Source organism: Cibotium barometz, chromosome 49 (genome assembly GCF_041138505.1).
Source record: "Cibotium barometz isolate CiBa-2024 chromosome 49, ASM4113850v1, whole genome shotgun sequence".
Taxonomy (NCBI): domain Eukaryota; kingdom Viridiplantae; phylum Streptophyta; class Polypodiopsida; order Cyatheales; family Cibotiaceae; genus Cibotium; species Cibotium barometz.
In genome coordinates this window covers 40,393,283-40,421,275 of record NC_141094.1, presented here as the reverse complement: position 1 = coordinate 40,421,275, position 27,993 = coordinate 40,393,283, and the positions used below count along the sequence as shown (strand labels likewise).

At 43.0% G+C, this 27,993-nt stretch overlaps 1 protein-coding gene across 4 annotated transcripts in view; it reads right to left on the bottom strand.

Annotated features, from left to right (window-relative positions):
- Window positions 1-17,061, bottom strand: part of CNX3 (cofactor of nitrate reductase and xanthine dehydrogenase 3) — a 28,457-nt gene extending 11,396 nt beyond the window's left edge. Inside the window, exon 1 of one of the 4 annotated variants that reach the window (XM_086786522.1) lies at window positions 16,806-17,061. The gene's annotated coding sequence lies outside the window, so the exon portion shown is untranslated. Of the gene's footprint in view, window positions 1-15,109; window positions 15,248-16,805 lie in introns of those variants that run through there. The other 3 variants (XM_086786520.1, XM_086786521.1, XM_086786519.1) reach the window with 3 other exon arrangements.
- Between the last annotated feature and the right edge of the window lie 10,932 nt (window positions 17,062-27,993).

Below are 27,993 nucleotides of genomic sequence, written 5' to 3'. Positions count from 1 at the left end.
GGCCGACTGTACTGAATTACAGCAAATCTCAGCCATACTTCATGGGTTTCCTTGAGATGGAACAGACACAGGTTGTGCTAGACTTCAACACAGCTGCATGGGATGCAAAACAATTGGTCTAAGTGTTGTTTTGGCCTGTTTTTTTTTTTTAAAGACTTCTATTAAGTATGAAAAAGACATACAACAATCACAGCTATAAGCTGAAAAAGAATAGAATCACCCCAATATGTAAGGTGATTTCAACCACTGAGGAGCATCATGATGCCATGAAAGACCTGTGGTACTAGAGGAAAAGAAGATGCCATGGTCCCACTCCCGCATAAATATCACGCGCTTTGCCTGCGCAGAACGAGAGGGCCCCTGAATACGAGCCCAAGTAGCCATAAGAGTATGGATGATATCACCCCATATAGTACTAATGCACTGAGACCCAAAAATTTGGACACCCTCAATAGCCTCCGTGCATCTAGCTCTCCAAATCTGCCATGCTGTAATACTGGCAACAATCTCCCAACTGGTGTCAATCCTCTGTCTGGGGGGTGTATAATCAGAGTGAGGGACATCCTGCAATAAATCGTGCTGAGCAATACCTCTACGAATGAAAATAGCAGAATCTCTACCACTACCCTCATAAAAAAGCTGCGGACCAGACTAGGAGAGCCAAGCAACTGCCCCCCAAGTCACATGCATGGCTCGGCCACTCAATTTGCCCATAAGTTGGGCTACAGAACCCCAAATCTGTTGTGCAGTGCTGCATCCCCATAAACAATGTTATACAGTCTCAGAATCTGCTGCACACCTAGGACAGGAAGGTGCTACACCGAAAACCGATCTCCATTGATTGGTGGGGAGACCACCATGTAAGAATAACCAAAAGAAATAAGAGATCTGGCTCCTTCTGTATGAGTGCCAAAGTCTATGCCAATATCTGCGCTGTAGCACTGGAGAAATATCATAGCTTTCCCAATGAGGCCTGAGAGTAGGGATCCTATCCATCTGTCGAGTGAGGAGAAACCTAGCATTCCGGACGGTGAGACTGAAAAAAGGAAGGCCTTTCAAAGGATCGAAGGCATCAATCCACTCCCACTCTCCTGGATCCCATTGAAGATATCTGATAGGACTGCCACCATATAACCACAAACACCATGAGCCATGAGTCACTATCTAAGGAGAAGGGTCAATGAACCAATGCTTCCCCAAACGACCAACAATCCTACTAAGCCTAGTATCTGGGATGATCTCCTCCATACATCTCCTCAATCTCTCTCCAGGCATGATAGAGTAAATGATGCAATTTGTAGCCTCTTGGCCCGTGAGAGCAATGACCTGTAGAGGTATGCCTATGCCTCGAAAAAACTCCCAGCCAACTCGGATGATAGTCTCCATGAAAGGTCCCAGAGAGCCACTCATGCGGAATAGCTGCATCAATCTGATCAATACGAATGCGAAAGCCCCTAAGATGTTGAATGAATGTAGCTCTCCGATCCTCCGGAAGACTCTTAAAAGTCTTCCAAGCAAGAACTGTGTATGCACATCTCTCCCATCCTGACCACTGCATATAACGAGATGCACAAGTGGCCGACCGGCCTCATCCCTGATGAGCTCATTCCACATGATAGGTTGTCAGTCAGGCTCATCCAAAGATCTAGGAAGCCTTTGTCGCAAAAAAGATCTCATGCTTCTCCATGTTCTAACAATGGCTGCAATAAGAGGGGAAGATGGTGCCCTGATATCAACCTTTCTAAACAAAAATCGTGTGCTAGGCATCCAGTCTCTCTCGACCCGGGATGTACATCCGGAAATCTAAGACAAGAAAAAATCCTTCCAAGGCTCAGTGCCTAATAGAAAACCTCTGCCCACAAGTTTGCGGAGCAACGCCCTGCAACATCCAGATCGATAATATTCAAGCCCCCCTCTCATTTGGGTTGAATAACTGTGAGCCAAGCTACCCTGGCACGAGTGTCTGAGGTGCCATCCAAACCGACCAATGCACGCACAAGAGAAGCACCAATAAGAGGCAATAAACCAAGCTGAGGCAAGCAATACCTGATTAGCCACCAAAGCTCTAGAAGCTAAATCTAATCTCTTGGAGCTCCAATGGAGGAGCTTCTTCCACATACTCATAAGTACCGGAGCAAACTGCTGTGCAGGAGAAATATCAATCCCAACCTAGCATTCCAAATATCTAGCAGTGCATACTCTGCTGATCCAAGTAAAACCAAGCTCTGCACCCCAAGCAACTCTCGGTGAATCACTAACCCAAAAACCAACAGATTTGTGCCAATTAATGAGTGCCCTTGCTGCCAAACAGAACTCCTCTAGTGCTACCCAGAAGGAACATAAGCATATATGTGAAGCCTCCAAGAACATGGCTATGTCATTAGCTAACTCAGAGTCAACCAATTCCTCTTGACTACGAAGAGGCAACCTCAATCCAGAAATACCAGTAGTGGAGCGGAGAAAGATCCTCATGACCTCTGCAACTACGATATATAATAATCGGGCTAAAGAGCAACCCTGCCGTACTGAGCGAGAAATCTGAAACCGCTCTCCTCTATCACCGCAAGCAAGCACTCTACTGTGGGCATCACGATACATGCATGAAACTCCCTTGATCCATCTCTGAGAGAAGCCCATATGGCTAAGAGTACCCTCAAGGAAGTCCCAATCCACTCTATCATAGGCCTTCTCAAAATCCAAGAGCAAAATGGCTAAGGGCTGATTGCTCGCTTGAGCCCATTCAACGGCCTCCCAAAACAAGAAAATGTTATCAAAGATGCTCCTGCCGTGTAAGAATCCATTCTGAGTATCATGAATGACATCCTGCAAAATTGGCTGCAATCTGATGCTCACTGCCTTAGCAAGAATCTTATATCAAATCCCAAGTAAGGTGAGAGGTCTCCACTGGCCAATTAATGTCTTATCCCCACTCTTAGAAATAAGATAAATAAGCCCCTAAGTGAGAGAAGGCGGCATAGAACCTGTGTCCCACATCTCCTGGAGAGCCGATGCGATCTTAGCCCCAATCTCATCCCAAAAAGTAATGAAAAAAACAGGGAGAGGCAATCCTCCCCTGGACACTTACCATGAGGTAAGGCATGAAGAGCATGACTGAACTCCTGCATAGAAAAAGGGGCATCCAGAGCGGCACACATCTCCTCAGTGATCAAATGTGGCAATGCATTCCAAACCTTCCTCTGTGCCCTGTGTCTCAAATTAGAGTGCGGCTCAGCACTAAGAAGCTGGCGATAGAAATCAGTGGCAATCTGTCTAACCATAAGAGGATCTGAGTGAAGAGTGCCATGTGAATCCTACAACTGCCTGACACTATCTCTGGCATGAGATGAGCCATGAGTAGCAAAGAAATGTTTGTTACATCTGCCACCCATCTATGTCCAAAAGGATTCCTGGGCATGGAAACGATACTCCACGCGCTACTTAAGAGAGTGATGAAGTTCTGCCCTAACAATATATAAAGAATCTGCAACCCATTGAGCATGAATATGTTTCTCGTGCTCTTTCTGTAAGGCAACCAATCTACATCTAATAGCCCTTTCTAAATCCAAGGCCTCTTGTCTCTTAGACAGGGCACATGTGTGATAAAAGTCAGTAATATCACAGAGAGCAGAGGCCAGGCTTTGAGAGGCCTGTGTGAAATCATGAGATCTCCAAATATCAAGCATACGACGTGGTAGCTCTAGCCTCTGCATCTAAAAACAAATGATCAGGGATGCGTACATGGGGTGGCTGATCCATGGCAATTCGGATCTCTAATACATAAAACCATTGGCAATGATCCAATTTAGAGGTGCCTGTAGCAATAAAAGTATGCACACCTCTGTCAAGCACCCAATCATCCACATAAAATCTGTCTAACCGTGCATAAATACATCCTGCATCCCTTCTCTTGTTAGACCATGAATAAAGAAGAGTGGATGGTCTCCTCAAAATGTCATCCTCATGCCAACAATCTCTGCCATGAATGGAGAGTATAAACCTCTCCCAAGACGCTCTCTCAAGAGGATGCACCAAGCCCTCATGTCCACCTCTTTTATCCGTTGGCATCTCAACCATTTTAAAATCCCCACCAATAATCCAATGGTCGGCAAGAGGCATCAGTGATGACAAGTGTAGTGAGAGATTTCCAAAAGGCAATCCTCTCACCTCTATGGTTAGGAGCATAGAGGTTGAGAATACCAATGCGTGTAGTACCCTGCATAAGAAGGATCCAATACGCTCTCGCAGGAAAAATGACACCATGTCCAATGATGCAAGGCAAGATCAAAGCTGAAATAGAGATACAAACACCACCCTTGGTACCCACAGCTGGTGACCAAAAGGTGTGTCCCGAGAGAAGCTTGCCTGATCTCCCACACTGGCTAGCATCCAGTTTATGCTCTTGCAAGAGCAATACATCCATAGGTCCACCTGTGACTGAACAATGAAGCTGTGTTTTTACAATTTGTTTCCGCCGACGCGGTAAAAAAACCCCCAAGACCCTCAATGTTCCAAGAGACAATCCTCATAAGAACTCAGAGTAGGAATGACGAGATCTAATGGTCGACGAAGGACCTCCTTTAGAGGCGGAAGTACGTCTCGCATAGTTAAGGGAGGAAAAATCTGACGATGTAAACCTTACCTCTCTTCCACTCCGGGGAAAAGCCAGGGCTAGTCCTCAAAACTAGAGAGGTACCATGACAATGCGAATGCGCAACATCATCCTCAAGGGTACAATCATCTTGTAACTATAATGCAGCATCCTCCTGTGAAGAATCTAAATCATGTGCCTGCAAAGCCTCATCCTCCAAAGAAGGATCAACATCCTGTGAGACAAGAGCTGCATAAGGGTTAGGATGCTCCACAAGGGGTATGGGTGAAGGGACAAGTACGGGGGTCCGAGGGTGCCTGCCATCCCTAACAACAACCCAACGCTGTGTGGTCTGTTGTGGCAAAGGAGCAACTGGAGTCTCGGCAACTGCAAAAGGCATCTGATGGGTAGGACCACGCCGCCTCCTAGCATGGCCCCTCGATCTGGGACAATCTCTAGCAATGTGGCCCTGTCGACGACAAATCCGACACTGGTCAAGTCTGCCTACAATCTCCATCATCTGGCGGAAATGAGATCCATCAGGTCTCTGAAGCATAACATGATTGTCAGTAATTGATGGATTAGGAACAAGCACAAGGACCCGGGGTACACCATCAAGAGTGGCGGTAACAGCTGCAGAAGCTGAGGCGGGAGAGCTCGGAAGGACTAGTACCTTTAGAACCTAGCCAAAGGATGCCCCTATGGAAGCTAAAAGCTTCCAATATGACCGAGGAAGAGCAGGGAACCGCAATGAGACCAGGGTAAGGCGCTGATCCTCCGCCACTGGATCAAAGCCCACCTGGTACTGAAAGAAGAAAATCTTCCTAGGACCAAGAGGGAAGGGACTGCCAAGCAAAACTTGAGAAGTAGCTTCTGAAGAATGAAACTCCACCTGGAAGAAGCCTCGACCAAGCAAACGAGTATCCTGGAAGTGCACAATCAGCTCCGAAGGGAGAACTGCTAGAAGCCATTCACGGGCCTGCAAATGAGAGGGGTGGGAACCATATTCTCCCAACCAGTGGGGGTCACGAAAGATTGGCTGCGGCAAAAGAAGCCATAAAGCCAATAGAAAAAGTGTGGGCGGTCGACTTGAATCCAAATAAAAATGCTTCTGAAATAGAGGCACGTGCAGAAGAAGGGGGGCAGAAGCGGGAGCAGCTGGGGCAGCAAAGGGGAAGGCGGGGGCAGTAGTGGGGCAGGCGGGGGCAGCAGAGGGGCAGGCGAGGACAGTAGTGGGGCAGGCGGGGGCAGCAGAGAGGGGCAGGCGGGGGCTGCAGTAGTGGGGCAGGCGGGGGGCTGCAGTAGTGGGGCAGGCGGGGGCAGCAGAGGGGCAGGCGGGGGTTGCAGAGGGGCAAGCGAGGGGCGGCGGAAGCAGCAGTGGGTAGCAGAGGGGCAAGCGGGGGCAGGAAACAGCAGCGCAAGCTCACCTCTCCAACAACGTTTGTGTTTATCGGTGGTATCCTTTCTCGTCTTCTACATATTTAGTCCCGTTTTGGCCTGTTTGGAGCTGCTGAATTGCACAATCGTGTGGACAGCCGTGAAACTAAGGAACAGTTGGTGACTGTTAAGCCCAGGTTGGTGACCAAGGAGCTTGGTTTCATTGGACAGCAGTTGCTGGCTGCTTTGGCCCTGGTTGGTGACCGAGGGTTGGTTTTATTTGGACAACAATTGGTGACTGCTTTGGCCATGGTTGGTGACTGTGGATTTGTTTTCTCTATTGGGCAGTTGGTGATTGCCTTGCTCTGGTTGGTAACTGAGAGCTTGTATTGCTTTGTTTTACACAGATTTGGATAAATCTGGTGCCATTAGAGGAGTGGAATTCTTGGGCACCCGCATCTTGTACAAGAGATTTCTCTGTTGGTAACAAAAATACCTCGGAGGGGGGGGAGGGGGGGGGAGGGGGGGGCCGTTGGCCAAACTTCACACCCTAGTGCTGTGTCATGTGCAAGAATATCATATGTGGCTTTAGGATGTATATGTACATGATGTATGTGACAGATGTGTTGATTCATGCTTATGTTGAGATGTATGTTGAATGTATGCCGTGATTCGGACCACTGGTTTTCTGTATTTCACGTGCCCGCTAGTGACATTGGTATCAGAGCAAAGGCTTCTTTCGTTGCCTACGAAAGGACAATTTTTAGGCATACATAATTTTTATTGGCTAAGCATACAGAAGAGATAACATGAGCACTCAAGCTGAGTCTCTTGGGCAGGAGAGGGCACATGCCGAGGGATCTGTTGGAATTGATTATACTCCTCCTGAGCAAGAGAGGGCAAATGTAGGAGAGACTGCTGATACTACACATACAAATCTTGTTGATGTAAGGTTTGAGTTGGAGGCCTTGAGGCGCCAAGTTAGACGATAGCATGATGAGACTATGTAGTGGAGATCTTTGAGAAAGGATCCAGATGTGCAAAAAGTCTTGAGTACAAAAAGGAAAATTTCTCCGGATGATGGAGCCTTTGAGGCCATGGCAGTAGAGATGGGATATAAACATCCTCGTGAATTGGCCAAGTCTTATCTAAGAGGACAAAGGGATGTATCCGAGGACTCCAGTGGAAGAAAGGTTTCTCGCTGGTGGGAAGCACATGCAGATTCTAATGATTTAGAAGAGGCCATATCTCATCCTCATCATACTGCTCCACGCCGAGAGCGTTCTCATCATGCTAATTCCACCCGATCTACGAGTGCTGCTCAAGATAGTGGAAAGAGAGCTCGACATGAATCCCCTATGGCTAAAACTGATGGGCATGGCACATCTCATTCAAAGAAGAAAGCCAAAGAGTTTAAGTCAAGGAATAAGGACAACAAATTTTAGAACTTCTTTGGGAAGCTGGAAGTTACCAATGATCTTGCTTTTATTCGGCAGTTTGAGATAGCTTTTTGCAATGAAGACTTCTCGGAGAAGTCTAAACTGAGACATGTGGGTATGCACCTAGGAGATACAGCTAGTGATTGGTAGATGGCCGAACTCTTGGACCGTAGTGCTGCCCGCACATGGGCTGAATTCAAAACTCAGTTTTATGATCAATTCTTACCACCAAACTTTGCTAAAAATATGCGCAAAGAATGGGATTGGCTGAAACAGGAAGAAGGGGAGTCGATGCAGACTTACATCGCCAAATATTGGAAGGTACTGCTGAAAGTTACCCTTTCATGACACTCTCTGATGAAGAGAAGAAAAGAAAATTTGAGTCTGGGTTGCATCCGATCGTTCAAGAGAGCCTTGAAGTGTACCCAAACCAAACCCTTCGACAGTTGACACATTCGGCTACCATGGCGGAGACATTGCACATAAAACATGATAAATCTAAGCCAATTTCAGATTCTTTCAAGGCCAAAAAGAGGGCTGGTTTTGACCAGAAAAAGGGCGGACAGCCCTTAAAAAGTGATCAAAAAGATGCCCCAAGGTACAAAGGAATGTCCATTCAAGAAGCCGTGGGGCAAACACAATGATCATGGGCTGTCAAAACAGCAAAGAATTGAGTATGCATGTGAGGGAAAATGTTTTGGATGTGGAAGTAAAGATCACTTGTATTATGGGTGCCCACGAAACCTGAAAAATGCAGATAGTGGCACCGAAAAGCCTCATGTAAATGAAGTGCCAAATGTATTCGGAAATACGAGACATACTTTCACTGAAAGACTCATATGTAAAGCATGGGGGCAGCTAAAGGATCAACCCGCACTATTTTTAATGATGCATCCACGGACAATTTCATTTCTGTGTAGATGGCTGCCACCATAGGATTGGATGTATCAGAATGGCACTCAAATGGATGCAAATGCAGCTTTTGAGGGTAAAGAGTGAATGTAACGCCAATCATTGGCAAGATCCGCATTCACATATAGGGCTACCTTGATCATGAGAGCTTTATAGTTGCTCCTCTCACTGGTTGTGATGTTTTGCTAGGAATGCATTGGCACGCTCGTATGGAGTCAAATAAATCTTACAAAGAAAAGAAAATCTCGTTCATGCATAGAGGTAGAGAGATTGTTATAGATGCTGGTACTCCAGGAAGTACCATACCTATTGTTAGTCATGTACAAGTCAATAAGGTGATAAAGAAAGCAACTTGTTCTTACTTGGTTTTTGTAAGAGAGGGCTGAGAATGAAAGAATGAATGTTGATCAACTAACTCGAGAGTGAGTAGAGTTCCTGCATCGCTATAGTGATTGTTTTCATGATGCCTTGCCTAGTGAATTACCACCCGGGCGTCCCAAAGATCACCATATTGATGTGATACCTGGTAGCACACCGCCCAACCGGCCTCCATACAGGGTAAGTGCTAGCCAACAAGAAGGGAACAAGCATTGGATGCCACAGGACCATGCCACTTTTTGATACGCGATGGTTGGCTTTTCTACAAAGACCGACTATGTGTCATAAAGTTATTCAGGGCAGCTCTTCTCCATGATGCCCATGACGCCATTACTGGTGGTGGTCATAGAGGCATGAATTCGACTCTGGAGAAATTGGAACGGCCCATAGTGTCAGATCGAGATGCCAAGTTTACCAATCATTTTTGGAGGGCATTGTTTGATAGCTTTTGTACTAAATTGAATTTTTCCAGTGCATTCCATCCACAAACGGAGGGCCAGACAGAGATATACAACCAGTTGGCCTTTGATGTGCTGAAGTGTTATGTCCACGATCAGCAAGGTAAGTGGGAATCTCATTTACCTTTAGTTCATGATTCTTTTTCTTCAGCTATTGGCAGGACTCCATATGAGGTGGCATTTGGAAGACCTTTCCATTCATTGTTCACCAGGACCTCGTCTTCAGTACCTGAAGCGAACAGAGTGATGGAGTCTTACCAAGAGATTTTAGAGTCAGTAAAAGACAGATTGGCTAAAGCGCAAGAGGCCTACGCTCGACGGGCCAATAAAGACAGAAGGGATATGAAATTTTCGGAAGGGGATTGGGTTTATCTTCGGATTATGAAGCAAAGGTTGAAGCAAGTGGGCAAGCGATGCCCAAAGTTGTCTTTCAAGAGCTTCGGACCTTTTCCCATCCAGAAGAAGATTAATGAGGTGTCTATGCAGTTAAGGCTACCTCCGAGTTGGACTATGCACGATGTGTTTCACGTCAGTTGGTTAAAGCCATATGCAGATCCAATCCCTGCAGAAGTCAAAGATGAAGAGAAACTAGATATTGTTGATGAAGCAAAAGTTATGGTTCCAGAACAGATCCTTCTGCACCGTTTCAAGCATGGCTCATGCAAAGACAGTTCCTCACGATGTTTCAAGACCGAGGGACCCACGAAGCGGTATGGCTCGACAAAGAGTTTTTCGAAGACTATCCGGCGTTATTGACGGATTATTTGGAGGCTATGCAGCTTCCGTCAAGTTAAGCAGAAGGGGATGTCACGTGCATCCCGCACTTGGATGCCACGTAGACGTATCTGTACAGAAGGTGCAAGAACCTGGGATGGTAAACTGGTCCCATGTGAGCCCAATCCGGGACGAGTCAGCCAGGGATCCATCCCAATCATCCGAGGTCAGGTGTGCATTGTCCTGCACATGAAACAGTGCTAGTCCGCGCTGTGAGTCTCCCTCTGGAATGATGACAGTGATTTTGTGTATCTAGTATGGTACCGAATACCAGATCATTGTGTAGATAGTTAGGGTTTGCTTTTAGGAATAGGGCCAGCCCATAGGGCTACCCCAAGTCTTAGTGTGGGTATGGGGATAGTGTGAAACCACCCCCATGAGGGCCAGGAAGGCCCTGGCTGAACCCACAAGCCATGGAGGGGCTGTAGGACAGCCCCAGGGGCATGCCAAGGGCAACCGACAGTACATGAAGCTTTATAAGGCTGTAGGGCAAGTATGGGGCAGCTCATACAGGCTGCCCAGTCCCCAAGGCAGTCTAGATTCAGTGCCCAACCCATCTAGAATCATGCGCCTGATGCCCAACCAGCCATGAAATGATGCGCAGCTTTTTATGTGATTTATTTAGCATTTAATTCTGATTTTGCAATTGTGGGCAGAAACTGTGCTGGCCGACTGGTGTTGGAAGGGAGTATAAATAGCCAAGGCCCATAATCATTGTGTTATCTCATATTTCACCAAGAGCCAAGGCAAACAAGGGCCAGACAAGCCAAGGAGTTGCTAAAGCAAAGGGGTGAAGGACTGCAGGTCAAGGGCAGAGATTTCTCAGCCAAGAAAGGTCAAGATTTCTGTATTTTCTTTTCAGATTTACATCATTCTAATAAAGCAAATACACCATCCGTGGTGGGGGCCCTACAAAGGGTATTTGGGACCCAATACTGTGTCCTCTCCTCTCTCCCTCTCTCCCTCTCTCTCTCTATTTTTTGCACATCTTCATTCAGTTTTGTGCGTTAATTCCGTCGCGAAAGGAGTGCTGATTTCTGAGCATTGAAGTTACCGATCTTCTCCGAAGCTTCCACATGTTACAGTTAATGCTACGGATAATGATGATGATGTGGCTGTTGATGATCAGGATGATGCTATAGCGCTGATGATGCTACCGATGCTGATGATGATGAGGTGCTGCTACTGCTGATTCTACTTATGCTTATGATCAAAAAAGCTGACTTCATCAAGGATTAATGCTATTCATGCCGAAGATTAGCCATGGCACGGGCATGCATGTGACATTTTCTTCTGCTAAACTTGATGACGAGGTGGACACTCTGTCATCCTTCCTCCCTGGACTTCTAACATTAAACTGCTACTGACTTTGACCTTAACTAATACTTTTTTGACCTACTATTGACTTTCGCCCTTAACTGATATTTTTGTCTGAACACCTTTACTCCTGATCTCCATCTCCAAGTCTTGCTAAAGAACTCAGCATTTGTTCCACTGTTGTCCCCATGCATGCTTCTCACTTACCCTTAACATAGCGGTGGGTCACCTACCGGAACTGTATCATGCTTGTTGCTAGGCCTTTGGAACTGATTTGAGAGCTTAATGATGTACTGGTTCTACGTACATACCATGCTTCTTTTGGCTTTGCTTGTTGCAAACTAATTCATCTGCTACCCGGCTGTATCCTTTCTGTTGGAACTATGCACCTTCCTTGCTTAGTGGGCTAAGCCTGAATGCTCTGACACCAATGTTGCATGCGTGGAAGCCTTGCAATATTGATCCACGCCCCTAAGCTTGATTAAACATGATTAAGACAGAGGAGAGAGAAGAAGAGAGATTGGTGTCAGGGTTTTTCTGTATTTATATTGTACAAAAAGGTTGCTTAAATGCTTGGGCCTTGGTCAACCCCAAGGGGTGGCCCCTGGCCCCTTCTACATCACTTCTACTCATGCTAGACTTGATGAATGATGAGAATGACTTGATGAATAACTGAATTTAATGACTTGTGCTTATATATTTGTAGAGGGTGCTAATCAACCAGCTACAGGTAGCTGCCGGCCAGTATTGGACAAACTTTATGGATAAAATCCCTTGAAAAATACTACGTTTATTGTACTGCACTGCCCACACTGTTGCCCACTACCTAGCACTTGGCCGCCTGCTATTGAGTCTCTCTGCTAGCTGTGGACACTAGTTTGCTAGTTGTCGACACTGGTTTGCTGACTGCCGACGGGTCCCAAGCCCTCCTGGTGATGATGATGATCTTAAGGCTGCCAATAATGATGATGATATGCTTGCTGATGATGAGGATGATGATGTAGCTAATGATACTATTGATGCTGATGATGATTAGGTGCTGCTACTCCTAATGCTACTTATGCTATTGATGCTAAATGCTGACTTAATCAAGGATTAATGTTGTTCATGTCGAGGATTAGCCATGGCACGGACGTGCACGTGACATTGCCTTATGCTTACTGTGTCATCCTTCCTCCCTAGACTTCTAACTTTAAACTAATACTGACTTTGAACTTAGTTGATATTTTTTTGACTCGCTACTGACTTTTGACCTTACCTCATATTTTTGTCTAAACATCGTTACTCCTAATCTCCACTTCCAAGTCTTGCTGAAGAACTGAGCATCTGTTCCACTATTGTCCCCATGCCTGCTTTTCCCTTACCCTTAACACAACGGTGGGTCACCTACCAGGAACTAATCATGCCTATTGCTAGGCCTTTGGAATTGATCTCAGAGCTTAATGATGTACTTGTTCTGCATAAATACCCTCAGGGAATGCTTCCTCTGGTTTCGCCTGTTCTTTGCAGACCACTTCATCTGCTACCCTATTGCATCCTTTCTGCTAGAACTGTGCACCTTCCTTGGGACTATGCTTAGTGGGCTCAACCTGAATGCTCTGATACCAATGTTGCATGCACGGAAACCTTGCCTTACTAATCCAAGCCCTAAGCCTAATTAAGAACAAGATGCTGAAATAAACATGATTAAGACAGAAGAGAGAGATTGGTGTCAGGGTATTTCTGTATTTATATTGTACAAAAAGGTTGCTTAAATGCTTGTACATCCTTGGGCCTTGGTTAGCCCCATAGGGGTGACCCCTGGCCCCTTCTACATGACTTCTACTAATGCTAGACTTGATGAATGATGAGAATGACTTAATGAATAACTGAATTTGATGACTTGTGCTTATATATTTGTAGAGGAAGCTGGTCAGCCAGCCACACATGCTATCGGCGCCAGTATTGGACAAACTTTATGGATAAAATCCCCTGAGAAATATTGTGCTTACTATACTGCACTGCCCACACTGCTTAGCACCTGGCCACCTACTATTGGGTGTCTCTGTTGCCTGTCGACACTGGTTTGCTGGCTGCCGACAGGGGTCCCAAGCCCTCTTGGTGATCATGATGATGTTAATGCTGCTAATAATGATAATGATGTGGTTGCTGATGACGAGGATGATGCTATAGCTGATCATACTACTAGTGCTGATGATGATGAGGGTTAATGCTACTTATGCTATTGATGCTAAATGCTGACTTAATCACAGATTAATGTTGTGCTTGGAAAAAAACCACTCTGGCCACTGTTCGTGGTTCTCATCTCTCTGATATGGCACTTCATCACCTTGCTGATTCTTCAACACAATCTTTGGCACGGGCACGGGGATTACAACAGCTTCGTCGTTCTTGTAACCTCGCCCTGACAAGTACAATCATATGAGCCTACTACAGCTTAAGAGGTTCTTTCTCTAACCGAGTAGCGGGCAGCCATGGGGGCAGAGATTGATTCCATTGAGAGGAATCGTACATGGGAGCTTGTGGACTGTCCTCTACATCGACAGGTTATTGGGGTCAAGTGGGTCTTTAAGACCAAGTTTTATGCTGATGGATCTCTTGACAAAAACACAGCCAAATTGGTTGCCGAGTGCCGTCCAATTTCTTGTTTGATGGATCCTAACTCCAAGCTCTCCCATGATGATCTCTCTACCCTCTTCGAGGACAATTCACAGTACTAGAGGCTTGTTGGTTCTCTTATTTATTCGACTTAAACCAGACCCGACATTTCTTACAGTGTCAATGTTCTCAGCCAGTTTTCTTTCGCTCCTCGACATTCTCATTGTGGTAGGCCACTCTGAGGATTCTCCGATTCGGTACCTTTGACTATGGTCTCTCTTTCAGAGGAGGCACTGAGCTTGTTGGATACTTTGATGCTGATTGGGCAGGTGATCAGGATACACAACGATCCACTCTTATTTCACTCTTATTTCCTGGAGATCCAAGATGCAGAATAAAGTTTCATTATCTTCTATTGAGGCTAAGTCCCATGCTTATCTGAATACCTGCTATGAGCTGTTATGGTTGTTTCGGATGTTAAGCAATCTTGATATACTCTCGGATTCTCCGATCCGTATTCTTAGGACAGCCATAGTGCCTTGGTGTTGGCTCAAACTTCATCCTTCCATGGCAGGACCAAACATATTGAGGCCCACTTTCACTTCGTTCATGAGCTGGTCACCGATGACATCATTACACTGTAGTATTGTCCTTCTCAAGACAACGTTGCTGAACTCTTCACCAAACCTCTTCCTCAAGATACTATTGATCAACTCCTTACCCGTATGGGAGTCGGACCCTCATGCTGGAGCTGATAGAAGGTGTTGGACATGTCATCTCCAACTCTTATCCAGGTATTTATATGATGTCATTAGGGATTTTTTCCATATTTTTTCACTATTTTATAGCTTATTTTTAGACATTTATCACTATTGCTACAAACGTGTGCCTTTTGCTACTGGCCAACTGCTCTCCATGAGATGCATATAAGCATGGCTATCGTGCCTTCATAATTAATTCAATACATTTAATTCTTTTCAGTTCTTGGCTCGAGTGTTTAGATCTCTCTTGGCTATCTACTCTCTCTTGTGTGATCTCTATTTGCTTCCGCTTCTTATTCACATATTCTCACACAGTCTTTAACTGATTCCAAAATCTCTTGGTTAGACTCCATCATTTTGTTTGCTTCAGGTACTAAGACGAGGTTTTGGTTAATAGCAACTAGAATGGTCTTACAAACACTGCTTCATAAGGAGTCCTGCCAATAGCTGAAGAAAATGAATCATTTAAAACTGCTTGAACTAAAGACGAATATGATTTCCACTTACCTCGCTGATCATAGACATAACACTTCAACACATCGAAGACCAACTGGTTGTAGATTTCTGTCTAGCCATCAATCTGTGGGTAAAATGCACTAGAAAAGTTTAATTTAGTATCAAAATTATCAAAAAATATCCTCCAAAAATGACTGGTAAACTTGGCATCTCGATCTAACACTATTCCTCAAAATCTGCGTATGTGTGCTTCATGTTATCTAGTCCCATACCAACAAGGTCGAGTCTAGTGTTCTGAATCAAAGTCACTATTTCCTTAGAAACAGTGCAAAAAGACTTCCACCTGTTGAGAGGAAAGATCTTCGAGGTCAAAAGAATCTTGTCCTGCTCAGAGCATCAGCCACTGGATTGGCCTTTCCGGGAAGGTACTCGATCATGCCACCGAACGTAGAAAAATGTAGGACCAACAGTGTTGACGGTCACTCCATTGTGCACTTGGCATTATTTGAATGCAACGCAATGCCTGATGGTAAGTGCGAACCTCAAATTCTCGACCATAAAGAAAATGCTTCCAATGTTTCACGGTCAGTTTGGCCAAGATTTTTAAATTTTAGCTAGTGAAAAATACACTAAAGGCCGGTTTTTCATGAACAAGTGCTCACCACAACGATTACTCCTCATACAAAGAGTCTTATAAAATAAAGCACATCCGTCACCCCCAGTAATAACATGAGGGTGGAGCGTTGAGCAACCTAAGTATAATCTCATGTTCGGAGAAACCTAGGACGCTTTAGGCAAACTTGCTTTAATTTCATGTAAATGTTGAATTTAATCGAGAAGTCAAAGTACCTTGCATTTGGAATGTTTTGAACATGGCCTTTATCCGAGAAAGTGTCATCGTTTTTGTGATCAATGCTAGTGTTATGCATAAGACAAGGTAATGCTTAGACAAGGGTGGATGCTGCATTCACTGAAAGGAGAAGATGGTCACATTTAAGATAGGGACTGAAGAATATATAACTCCTTGGTGTTGTCCAGACCAAACAGATCCTTTAACCTCATCATCGATCCTTTAACCTCATCATCAATGAGGTACACTCTAACTCAAGTCCCAGCCTCAACATCAACACCCTTAACTACTAAGGAATCCACCGTTGCTTTACAAGCAATGGTGGATTCCTTAATGTTTGGAGAGGTTAACATTGTGGAACCCTCTTCATTGACTGCCAAACCCAAATCATCATTTTCAATAATTACCAGCAACATTGAAGCCTCAACTCTATCAAGACCCTTCCAAGACGAGGGTGACATTATCCAACCCCACATCTCCAATTATGGGTGCACCAAGACCTAACGACCAAAGAATTCTAATAAATGTTGGGTGTTCAAGTATTTGTTAGAGACCCAAGCCTACTATGATGAGGGATTCCTAGTAGGCCATCAACAAAGGCTGATAAGCAATCCAAGATAAAGAAAAGACGCATCAAGCTACCACCTCAGTAGTGGATGGTACCAATCAAGTTGCTAAAGGCACAAGGTTATTATGCAGGTAATCTATGGATTTGATGCCCGAGTCGATGTAGGTAGCCCTCATCCTTAATAATAATAACACATTTAAGCCCTCATCCACAATAGTAATACAGTTGCAATGAAAGCTCTTGAAAATGATGAAGACATGCGAACACGCTCTTAACAGGTGGGCAGCTTTTGTATATGGTGAGAACGTGCAGAGAATCGATGTAATTACCAACTGTCAGGTGAAGCTGCGGAGTGGCGCAAACGAACGGAAGAAGGAGCTGAGCGCCGCGCTACTGCTACCATGCTATAAAGAGATCATCACCCACACACAGTGCCTGCTGTTGACCTGCTCTGGAGAAAAATTTTTTGCCCTTTCCGAAACTTTACGGTGTCATAGATATATGTGGAAGGTGGAATAATATATATGGGCGCCAAATTTTGTAACTAAGGAGAAAAGTGATGGGACCTTAGCACGAGGACCTTAGGCAAAGGATCCGTGGGGTTTTGGAGGGTTCTCAAAGAAACGACGAACATATTTTATTTTTTTCTTTGCTCTTCGCGTAATGTGAGACAGGCTGGGGGAGAGAGACAGATGCTGGCGAGGACAGGGGGGAGGGAGGGAGGGTGGACATAGAGAAACAGGGAGAGAGGGAGGGAGGGTCTGGGGCTACGCATAGAGAAACAGGAAGAGAGGAAGGGAGTGGATGTGCAAAGAGAAACGGGGAGAGAGAGAGAGGGAGGATCTAGGGTTGTGCACGGGGAGAGAGTGTGGGGCTGCGCAGAGAGAAACAGGGAGAGAGGGTGTTAAGCTGCGCAGAGAGAAACGAGGAGAGAGGGTGTGGGGCTTTGTGCAACGAGGTGAGGAGGAGAGAGGGTGTGGGGCTTTGTGCAACGAGGTGAGGAGGAGGGAGGGTGGAACTGCGCAGAGAGAAACGGGGAGAGAGAGTTTATAAACATTTGAACACTAAGGTTTAAACCTTAGTAGTATTCATTAATTAGTGCCCCTCAAGGGACACTAATTAATGAATATGGCAATAGTTTAATCCATCGGCTCGCACAAGCATTGAAAAATGTCCATGCCTTAAAAGATTGATCAATTAAAATCTTGAAAACTTTATACTCCTTCATATGATGAAATTTTACAAATATAAATTTTTTTTTAAATGCAGCTGTGGCAATAGCTCAGTTTGGTAGAAGAGGATGAGTGTTATCCCAGAGGTCATGGGTTCGATCTTCACTAACTAAGGTGGATGTGCACCCTTATAGAAATTGTCGGCTGTGGTGTGTGTGAGTTGTCTACACAAGCCACGTGTAAATATAAATTTCTTGTTAATTTTAAGCCTTCCTTAAAAACAAACACACAAAAAACATATTGAGATGTAAATCCACACGTATACGCTCCTAAATTGAAAAAAATGGGGCAACTTTTGCCTAAATCTCGTAGCAATAGTTTGTTGTGCTCTTGTAACCAACCTTTTTTTCGAGTTTTGAGACCCACAAATGTATACAAGGCTTCATAACACTTTTTACAATGTTGAAAAGGCATTGAAATATTTTTTATATCTAGATATCAAGAGCTCACACAAAACTTATTTCGGCCAATATTTGAAAATTTTCGCTTTGTTAATTGTATTGCATACTTTTGACCATTATAATACATGTTTCTTAGGCATGCAAAAATCTATACACTTAAACTCTAGGGTTGTTTTGCTCATTGTGTTAATACACTTGCACTTGAGAAAGCTCTAAAATGAGAAGTATTTGGATAATCAAGTCAATCAAAAGCCAAAGCCTTTTGATGTCTTGGGAGAAGAGGTCTTGTAAAGTTGCTCAGCACCAACCCTTTGTATAGGGAATTCTATGAGAGATCCTATGCACACTATTTCAAGGAAAGAAACAAGAAGCAATGTAGCATAGACTAGGACTTAGCGACTAATCTCCAAGATTACAATGATTAGATTATATACAAAGCCTTGTATGCTTTAATTTGAAAAGGAAAGGGATTGTCCATAAGGGCGTGACTTTCATGAGATGGGGACCCCGTCTAGGGAAAAGTCCAGCCCCCTTGCGATCACACCCCCTTTTTTTCCCCCCAATTTAGGGGCTCACAAGGGCATACATACTCAAGAACACAATGCGGTCAAAGAAGGAACGGCTTGGATACTTTAAATGTGTTGCCCTTGTACTCCCCATGAGGATCTAAATGGTGTATCAAGATCTATAAAGCCTATTCTTTAATTGTGTTGCCATTGTATGCCCTATTAGGATCTACAAAGTGTATCAAGATCTACAAAATCTACAAAGCCTATCAAGATCTACAAAGCGCTCTAATAAGATCTACAAAGCCTTGTATGCCCTTATGGAACTCCACATTGAAAAAAGGAGAGAAGTCTTGCAAAGACACAACTTTTGCAAGAGAAGTCTTGCAAGGACCAACTTTTGCCTAAACAAGACCTCATCTAGGTAAAAGTCATGCCCTTATGGTCAGTATGATCAAAGAAGGTAGTGCTTGCTTGTATAAATTGGGGATTCTTTTGATGGGGGTTGCCCTTGTATGTCCAATCACAATCTGCAAAGTGATGCTTTGTCTTGTGTGTGTGTGTGTGTGTGTGTGTGTGTGTGTGTGTGTGTGTGTTGTGCGTTGAAAAACAACCCTTTTTAACAGGCTAGTCTTGTGGACTATGTGTCCTTATTTAGGTTTTTACAAAGATCTTTCTCAACTGTTTGATTTATGTATTCACGATCAAAGTCCAAATTCTACCATTTCAACCTGTAAACACAACACAAAATTATATGCACAAAATCATCATAAAACAACTTATGTAGCATTTTTGGGCTTTCGTTTGGCATCGGAGGAGGAAGAATAAGATTAAACTAAGGACAAAGTTGTTCTACACTACAACTCTCTCTTTCAACTCTTACTTCAATTTCATTCTCTAGCATGCTTAAAAATGGCTCACAAAAGAAAGAGGGGGGGTGGGAGGAACATTTTGAACACTATGACAACAAATTCAAGTTACCAACTCATGAAGGGAAACAAAAATTTAGATCTAGACTATCATTCTAAGCAAACATCTCATGATAATTTTTTTAGAAAATAATGAAGCATGACAAAATTTCATGTCTTCCTAGAACAGTCATCTATGGATGACATACAATAATTGCATGTTCCCAAGCATGGTCACTAGCTTGTCAACACATCTTTAGCCAAATAATATAAGAAGATAAATCTTATAAAGTTTGGAATTTATTTCTTGGGACTTCAATAAAATAGAGACATCCATTAAATTTAGGACAACTGAACAAAAAGGAATAAAAATAGAGACATCCATTAAACTTTATAAGATAAATCTTATAAAGTTTTGGAAGTTATATCTTGGGAGTTCAATAAAACAAAGACATCCATTAAATTTAGGACAACTGAACAAAAAGGAATCAAAATTTCATTACAAAGCAAAAAAATACATCAAAGAAGATGGTTTTAGCTTCTTGATTAGTTATTTCATATACTTGCACCTCTTATTTGCTTGAGGCAAGGCGCCATTTATGATGGCATCCACTATTGCACCTCTTCTTTTCTAAAGGCAAGGTGCTTCTTGATTAGTTATCATACCCTTCTTTACTAGAGGCAAGCTGCCATTTATGATGGCATCCGCTATTGCACCTCTTCCTTGCTAAATGCAAGGTGCTTCTTGATTAGTTATTTCATATACTCTTCTTTACTAGAGGCAAGGTGCCATTTATGATGGCATCCACTATTGCTAGGGTCTTTCTCCCCTAAGCTCTAAGGACTAAACATCTTATGTGTAATAACTAATTGCTACATGACTAATGCAGCATGCAAGGCATACATCCTCACACAGGTTTCCCTTTTGAAGTTCCCAAGCATCCAGCTCCATAACATGCTACAAGATAAAATAAATATTTTGTAAGAAGGCATTGTATACGCAATCTAAATAGTATAAATGAAGACACATGAAAACACTTATTTACCTCATGTTTTTCGAGATGCTTTGAGGCCTTCTTCCTTCAAAATGATAAAAGACTTTGAATCATCAAGATTGGTAGAAGGACTTTTAATGGCATCACTTTTGGGAGGTTTAATTACACTATTGCAAGGAGCTCCTCCTCCCTGACCTTAGCTTGCTTGCTCATTACCATCTCCCTTTGGATTTGGACACATGAACATGTAGTGGTATGATTTGCATCATCGTTTTGTATGGTTAAATATCACTTTCTTAAATAAGAAGAATAAAGTAAACTTTTTATGATGTATAATAAGGCTTGCTATTTTAACATCTTCTATACCCACAATGTCCAAGTTCTCTCAAACATTAGATACATGAATATAATTAAGCATAAAAAAAGAATATCATTATCCATTTTCAATTATTACTAGATATCATGAAACATCTAATACATGAATATTATTAACCATCTAATTTATATGAATATTATTAAACATCATCTGATAGATCAACCATACATGAATAGCATTAACCATCTTTAATTATAAATAATTCACACTCTTGTCAAGAATTGGCCACTTTAGACTTCCTAGGGGACAAGTTCTAACCTACCACATGCATTATCCCTAGATGATAACATATATGAGTGTGTTAATTGTTTTTTTTGGGACATAAACATGTAGGAACAAGGAAGAGAACATTACCTCACCAATTCCGAAGTACTTGTTAAGATCTTCATTGGCTGTCCCTTTGTTAGATTCGAGCCTACATGCCACAAAATCAATGTTCCTATATTAGAAATATGCTTTCACAAAATAGAGACATAAAATACTTCTTTGCCCTGATCTATGTGGCCCTCTGGAGTTTGATTGCATTAAGACACAAGATTCTTGAATCTCTCCAAGCTTCTTTATGTGGCCTTTAGATCTTGGTTGCATTAAGATCCAAGTTTTTTGAATAGCTCCCCAATCTAATCAACATTTGTAATCTCACTATTGTGTAAGAAAACATTAATAATAGATAGAGTCTTTAACCCTTCTTTGAGCTAGATGAGGCCATGGAAATGTAAGCTTATCTAGCAATAGAGTGGAGCCAAAATGTGTATGCAAAGAGAGAAGTTTGGGAGTTTGGAAAGAGGCATGTAGCTTGGGGTTCAAAGGATTGAAATTAGGTTAATTGTGGGAGATAAGAGGAGAGATAATATGCAACTTGGGAAATTGTATGTACCATTAATAGGGTCATGTGGGAAGATGGGAGGAGCATTAGAAAGGGATGTAGAGCTTGGAAATTTCCTATAGAACTATAGGGTCATGGAGCTTTAGAAAGGAGAAAATAGCTTTTTCAGAGGGAATTAAAAAAATAAGTTTTAGGGTAACTTTTTGGCCTATATTGGACCCCAAAGGGAGGGGGGGGATATGAGGTCCCTACCCTCCCCCCTAGGGGAAAGCTCTAGACTTTAACCTCAAGTATAAAGAAATAACAACCTACTATAATTCTTAATGAGAGGCTAGATCCTAGTGCATAAAATGTGCACTTACGCATCATTCCTATTGGTCCCCTCAAATTACCTTTCTTAAAACTATGATAAAAAAGGACTCTTTTTGAGTTTAAACTTCCCTAATGATAGCCTAAGTCAACAAGTTAACAAGAGGAGTATTCCAACATTTTGGGGCAAAACCATACCATCTTCATAGGGACCAACATGAGGATTTACTTTGGCTGGAGAGTTATGTTGAGAACTTACCTCCTTGTCCTGTATGAGAAAAAGAAGAGATTCAAGGATAAAGCATGATGTGTTATTGAGCTTAACTAGTGCTATGAACATTGATGACTTGCCTAGGTGATAGCTTCCACACTTACACCATTGGCTGGCTTGGTGAGATTATGAGTGATATTCCACCAGTGGTTTACAAGTTATGAGATGGCCACTTTGGTATACTAGAGTCATGACATAGTTATAACGCCAACTCATGTAGTTAGGTTCACACTATAGACCAACCTTTGTATATTATCGTAGGAAAGTGCTTTCCGTTATAGTATGTGCTTTTATCTCTTTATGTTATGGTTTTAGAGAAGAGAAGAGAATAGAGGAAAATTCAAGCATCCATCTCTTTGTGTGTGGTGTGTGTGTGTTTGCTTGCAAGGAGCTCAAGCTCTTCCTCTCCCTTGCATTCTTCTTCTTTGATGCAAGAAGAAGACTAATGAATTTAAATCAAGAGATAAGGATATGCAATTTGAGTATTTCTTTGGTAAGGATAAGATGGATGCTAATAAATCACTTACAGTTATTTTTTGTAACGAGGAACACTAAAAACTCCAAGCTCCAATATGTGAAAGTTCATCTTAAGAAAATTTAAGTGGTGTGTAGCCAATAAAATTGCATGAATAATTGCCAACTTAGAGAGACTTCAAGAAAATTCACCTTAATAAAACTATAAGTGGTGGGTGGCCAAGAAACTTGCATGAATGTCTACTAAAACTTAGAGAGACTTCAATATCCTACTAGTCAAATTCAATAAGGGTGTGAAAAAGAGTAGGATTGCCTCTCACTAAAGGTGAAGATGTGTCAATAACTTCTTATGTTACTAAGTTTGGAGAACTCTTCTTGTGCCATTAACTTCTTATGTCGCTAGTTCTGCAGAATTCTTCTTTAGGTTACCTCATTTATGGAGATATTCAAATAAAACAAATGCAACCATACATCATCCAAACCAATTATTACCTATACTCATCATTTCAGCCAACCACCACCATTGTGGATGATTTACATATGAGGCTAAACCAAGTAAAATCAAATTTGGATGTATACAAATGAACGATGGCCAAAACTAATTTAGACTTGGGCAACCACCAAAGAAATAATCTAAACATCATTAATTCATGGATATAAAAACTTAAAATGGAGGCCAAGAGATAAACCATTTGTTCCTAGGGGAGAGAGAGAGAGAGAGAGAGAGATGTTGAGAGAGTGTGCATTGTGCCTCATTGTATTTCTTACGTGTGAGGAGAGGGAGAGTGAGAGAAGTGAGAGCGACAAACTGATGGAGCAAACGGAGAGAGGGGAGAGCAAGCTCAAGAAGTTTTGAGAGAGAGAGAGAGAGAGAGAGAGAGAGAGAGAGAGAGAGAGAGAGAGAGAATTGAGAGTGAAAATTGATGGAGCAAAAGGAGAGAGGAGAGAGAGAGCTCAAGAACTTTTAAGGGCCACTTACTCACAACATCCTCAGTTAATTTCACCATACGAAGCTAGCTAAACAATGGGAAGCTGAATGGATTAAAGCTGCTCAATGAGAAGCAAGCTAGAAATGATAAGATTCAAGTGATTATAGGTCAAAACCAGCTACTTCTTATATGGACACACTAGTAAAAGTACATAATGAAACCAAAACTGTAGAACCAACAAGACTTTAGTTAGAATTGCCTATTTAAAATGATATTTTGAACTAGTCATGACATACTTTCTTATAAAATACCTAGAACTAACTAGCTCTAATGCTTCTAATAAGGGTGTTAATAGATAAAGTATGCATGTTGTTGGGTGCTTAACTCTCAAAGTCCTGATAATCCCTAATTTTTGGCTTAATTTGGCCATTTTTTGGCCTTATTTGGTCTTTATGGCCATTTTTCCAATTTTAGTTAATTAGGCTATTTTTAGCAATTAAAAATAGCTATTTTAAAAATTAGGTACGATATCCATTTGTGGGTTTCATTAGGTTTCCATGCCTATTTTTAGGTATATTAGTTATTTCTATCAAAATTTCATGTATATCAAAAAAATTATTTTTTGGCAATTTTAAATAGGTTATGCTTGTGGGTTGTGTTGCCTTGCACTGATGGACTTTGGATAATTAGTGGGATGTAGATGGATGCATTAGTGTGAGATTTATGTGTACATAGGGACTCTCGAGACCAAATTTTGGGCTCGCCAGACATTGTAGATATGAAGAGGTACCAAATAGTGCGAAGAGACCTTTGAGATTCTTGGGAAAAGGAGGTTATGCATGCATGAAGAAAATCATGGGTTTCTGTGGAAGAAGGAGGGAGCATAGTGCATGAAATTAGCAGGGAGAAAGAAAAAATGGACCATTGGCTGTATGTTCTACAAGCCTATGTGTGCATTTCCACCCATTTTCTTCATCTTCTTGCATTTTAGAACCCTAGAAAAGAGGGGTAATTAGCAAAGAGATTAGGGGGTTGCATTTTTCTTAATTGGATATCAATTCGTGAGACAAAATAGAGCAATTAAAGGTGGAAAAGGCTTAGATTTGATCCCTCTAAAATCCCCAAATCAAGAGCAACACAATCTAGAGCATTAATCACTTAGACAATTCAAATCATTGAGGTTGGTGTTCTTTCTTTACATATAATGAACAAAGTAATTAGGGAATATTAAGAAATTAAATGATAATTTAAGCAAATGGTTAAGTATAGAGATGGAGCATGACATTAGGCATTGAAGTTAATTAATAATGCTCATTATGAATTGGATTAATGGAGCACTCTAATCAAAACTAGCTGCATATCATTTTACAAAGGAACTAATTGAATATTGGTGATAATTGTTAAGTGATTTAAAAAAGAGAAATAAAATAATAAAAAAATATTAACTTTGTTTTTTTGAAATTGTTTGATGAAATTTTTTATTTATTTTCTAATGTCTAATATTGGAATAGAATCAATAAATAATTATTTTGAAGGGGATAATGAATGATTTTTTCTTAATGGTATTTATTAAAGAAGTAGTTCATAATGCTTTTTACTCACAAAAAATTTGTGCTTGAAAGGAATGGTTTATTTGGGTTAATTATGGACTGTTTTAATAAGCTTAAAAATATATAAATGAATATTAAGGACTGTTTTAATTAAGGACTATTTTAATAAACTTAAAAATATATAAATGAATATTAATAAATAGTAAATGAAATTTTCTAATTTCCAAAATATAAAGAAAGCTTGTAGGTGATGTTTAAAGCTTAGAGGAAGTGTCAAATCTATTATAACACCTTCTTTAATGAGGATTAATTGATTTTCCTAATTTCTAGGCTATGTTTTAGAAAAATAATATTTGAGAATTTAAAATTAATTTAGGGATAGTTTGAAAAGAGACTAGAGATTCGACGGGTATGCTCTTTTTGGGAGGCAATGATGACAAGTTTTGTAGCTAGTGGAGGGAGAGAAAGAGACTTAGCTGATATGCCTATAGATGTTATGCCCTTCCATAGTTTAGTAGCAGTAGCACCTCTTACATTGCAAGCTAGGAGGTATGCTGCTTTAGATGCAGAGGCATGGCAATAAACGGAAATTTCACCTTGGATAGACTTTTTTTTTTTTTCCGGGAAAAAGATCCTTCTATTAGTTAATGAGAAAACGCCATAAGGCTACAAAGCTCACCTCGCAAGGAGGGATAAAACACCGTGAACTCCTGAGCTCCACCCCCGTGGCTGGCCGCTCTCTGGGGGGGGCTACCTAGTAGTACATGTGGGAGGTGAGAAAAGCCAGACTGGAGGCCTGTAGTGCCAAGTGACATCCTCGCCCCTCGCGGTGAGGAAAGGGCCAGGGTGCCAAGTGCGGAGGAAAGCCTTGCGGCGCCCTCTCATGCGATCCGAGTCGCCCTGGAGTTTCCCCCAGTGTCCTCTCAATGTGTGAATGATGTCCACCCAGAGGGCCTGTATGACCTCCGCCGGTGGAGTCGCCTGGCGGTCAATGGCCTCCCTGCATCGGGCTCTCCATATGTGCCAAGCTGTCATGCTGCTGATCATCTCCCATCTGTGCCCGACCCCCTCCTGAGGGGCTGCCGATGAGAAGTCTGGCGTCGGAACCACCGCCATCGCCCTGTCAGAGACCTGGATGGTCGCGCTGCCAGGGACGTCCTCATATCCAAGGGCCGGGCCGCTGTCCGTGGCCCAAGCCACCGCACCCCACGTCACCAGCATCTCACCTGGTGAGCCTGCAAAAACCATCCTGAGAGCGCGCTGCCAGACCTGCTGAGCCTGTGGGCAATCCCATAAGCAGTGCCGCTGCGACTCCTGTGCATGGCCGCACCGAGGGCAGGACGCTGGGTGTCTGCCAAAAGCTAGCCATGCCCCCACAGCCAGTCCTCTATGCGCTGTGAGCCAGAGAAAAAGCGTCACCTTCCGGGGCCGGAAGCTGGCCCAAAGGCGCTGCCAGAAGTCCCTAAGAAAGGCAGGGGAGAGCCCCTGTCGCCGCCAATGCTCGGCCGCCGCCGGGGTGCTCGCTATCCTGTGCCTCTGAATCCGCCGCCCCAGCCTCGCTGTGTACTGAAAAAAGGGGATGCCTGGGCTGGTAGGGGCCAAGTAGGGATCTCGCCAAAACCACTCACCTGGATCCCACTGAAGGCGAATAAGAGGCCTGCTGTCCCAAGCCCATAATCTCCAAGAACAGTCCTCTCCTATCGAGGCCGGTGAGGGGTCTACATGCCACTGTCTCTGATGAAAGCCGACCACCCGCACCCTCTGAAGAATACAACCCTGGAGCCCATCCAAATCTAGTCGTGTCCTCTGAAGCTGGCCACCCTCTCCCACCTCGAAAGTGAGTGGGGCGACTCTCTCCGCTGTGCCGCAGACCGCTAGAAGGATCTCATGCCGAGTAAAGACACCCATCCACTGTGGAGGTGGAGGGTCCTGTACTGGGGTCCGCCACTCCCGGGGGATGGCCGCCTCAATGTCCTGTCTCATCAACTCTCTGCCCCTCATCCCACTGAGTCTCCTCTCCTGGGCCTCTAGAGGCAGCTGCTGAAAACATATCCAGTCGTCCAGGGACTGGGCTGGGCCGGAGCTCAAAGGGCCCCACGACACGTGAGACCGCGATCCAACCATATGGCCACTGGGAAGTCGAATCAAGGGGTTCCAGATCAATGGCTGCCTCAGGCGCTCCTCATCGGTGCCCGGAGGAGTCTGGAAGAGAGACGGCCTCAGATGCGCCAGGCCCTCAGAAGGCTAGCTGCAAAACGCTCCTCGAAGCCAAGGCCCACTCCTCTGGATCGCTGCTCTGTAAAGATCCACCTAACACCTTGGATAGACTTGTCCCTAGTTGATGATGATTCCGATGATGAGGGTGGTTATCATCTGTGGGCTTACTACAAAGCAACTAGCAAGGTGATGCTAGTAGAGTATGTGAGTGTGTGTGTTACTTTGTTTTCTTTGAAAATTTTGAAAAAGTAAAAATTTTAAAATTTTAAAATACAAACAAAAAATAAATACCCAAAAAAGTCTAAGACTACACTGCTGGTGTAGTGTTGGTGTTGTCAACCAAGATTTCTTTCAAAGCATTATGGACATAAGAAGTAGTAGATGCAAACAGGAGTGAGTAAAGTGAAGACATGAAGATGGAGACGATGGTCTAAGACTACACTACAGTGTTGGTGTTGTCAACCAAGTTTTCTTTCAAAGAATTATGGACATAAGAAGCAGTAGATGCAAACAGGAGTGAGTA